Raw genomic sequence first — 2,407 nt, forward strand, 5'->3', positions numbered from 1 at the left:
AGATGACCCTCGGGCTCCGGAAACCCAAGGGAAAAATAGGCTAGGTGGCAAATGGTAAAACCAAGGTTGGGCATTGCAGGAAAAGCTTTAATCAAGGCGAACTATCAAGGGGTTCCCATTATAACCCAACCGCGTAAGGAACGCAAAATCCGGGAACATAACACCGATATGACGGAAACTAGGGCGACAAGAGTGGAACAAAACACTAGGCGAGAGGCCGAGCCTTCCACCCTTTACCAAGTATATAGATGCATTAAGATAACATGGCAATATAATGATATCCCAATAAGTAAATAATGTTCCAAACAAGGAACGGTCTCCAATCTTCACCTGCAGCTAGCAACGCTATAAGAGGGGCTGAGCAAAGCGGTAACATAGCCAATCAACGGTTTGCTAGGACATGGTGGGTTAGAGGTTTGACATGGCAAATTTGGGAGGCTTGAAATCAAGTGGTAGACATCGTAGCATAGGCATAGCAAAAGAGCGAGCATCGAGCAAAGCAAAGATAGTAGTGATTTCGAGGGTATGATCATCTTGCCTGCAAAGTTATCAGAGTTGACTGGATCCTCGAAAGCAAACTCAACGGGCTCCTCGTTAGCGAACTCGTCTCCCGGCTCTAACCAAACAAGACAAACAAGCAACAAGGACACAATCAACCATGTGCAAGGCTCAAACAATATGATGCAAGGATGGTATGCTATGCGGGATGCGATGTAGGATGCATATGCAAGATGTGATAAGGAAAGCATGAACCTGGCCTCAACTTGGAAAACCAAGTGTGCCACTGGAAAGATGAGATGAAATCGCTTGAAAAAGATATAAAGAACGCCGGAATCGGAGTTACGGTTTGGAAATGGCAAGCAATTCAAATATGACCACGTTCTGCGATTTACAGCAAGTAGCCATCTAAATGCAACAAGATGAACATGCTACAGCACCCAAACATGGCATCAAAAACATGCCAGGAATCCGTTCATGAAGCTTAACGAAAGTCTAGCACTGAGCTATGGCCAATTCATCCATTAACAGGTTCAAACAAGCATGGCAAAAATGCATTTGACAAACAGATTTCAGACAGTGAAATTAACACTTGTCTAGAATTTCAGATCAGATAGCACTCTTCGGAGCATGAAAACAATATGCTACAGGACCTGAACATGGCAAAGTAAAGCATGGAGTGGAGATACTCAAAGAGATTAATAAAAGTCCCTTAGTGACCTTGAGCCAAAAGGGATCAGAAAATACAATTGCAAGCATGTGAACATGGCAAAAACATAATCAGATCACAGACTTAGTGAAAACTGGAGCATGCTGAAACAGATATCAAGTAGGCATGTTAACAAGCTCGATGCACTCACTACAGAGCAAGCCATGACAACCTAAGCATGCACCCATCAAGAATACACAAAATACAATCTAGACATGGCAAGAACAAAACCATAGCATGCACGGATCAACTACAACATCATCGGCAAAATCGCTAACAAGTAGACAATCTGCCCAGATTCACGAAATGACAAAAGTAGAGCTCGATTGACTCAAGCTAGGGTGCTCCATAATTGCAAACAAGGACATGGATGTATAGAGCACTACAAGATTAACAACATCCTTACTGATCATCCTCAAAAGAGGCACGGATCACTAGGAAACAACATGAACATATGGCCATATGAGATAAACAGCTCAAGGACTTAGTGGAAATGCTAAGTCCCTGAAATCAGCATTAGCAAATGCCTCACTTTGCAAGCTTGTGCTAGTCACCACACACATCACAAAAATACATGGGTTGCACATCTGGAAAGATGACAAAACCCTTAACAAAACATATGTAGAGCTCATGGGCATATCATGCACACATTAATCATGGCAAAAATGACAAATATCTAAATGAAGCAGCAGATCTGACAATTATCTCAAGTAGCCCTATTCTAACAGCATTTCGGGCATTAAGATGAACTCAAATGAAAATGATGCAATGAGATGAAATGATGTACTCTCTGAGATGAACATTTTGATACGCTATATGCCCAAAACGGAGTTACCGATGCAAAGTTACGATGCGATGCACAAGGGCATATGAACTAGGGTTTCGGGAGAAAGTCAACCCGAGATATTTCTCAGATCCAGATCCACACGCTTTACGAGGTTCGCCGGAGGATCACTGTTCGCCGTAAGGCTCAGGTCGGCGCCGGACTTGCCGGGGCGGCGCGTACGCCGAGGAGGGAGGAGGAGGCCGGGGCGGAGACGGCGGCGGTCGGGCGCGGCGAGGGGCGGCCCGGTGGCGGCGCGGCGACCGGCGGGCGTCGACGGCGACCGGATGCGGCGGCTCGCCGGCGTCGAGGCGGAGGAAGGCGGCGGCTCGGGCGCCGCGGAGGAGGAGGACGAAGGCACGCGGGCAGGGCGCCTC

This window comes from Triticum dicoccoides, chromosome 7A (assembly GCF_002162155.2).
Source record: "Triticum dicoccoides isolate Atlit2015 ecotype Zavitan chromosome 7A, WEW_v2.0, whole genome shotgun sequence".
In the NCBI taxonomy this organism is placed as follows: domain Eukaryota; kingdom Viridiplantae; phylum Streptophyta; class Magnoliopsida; order Poales; family Poaceae; genus Triticum; species Triticum dicoccoides.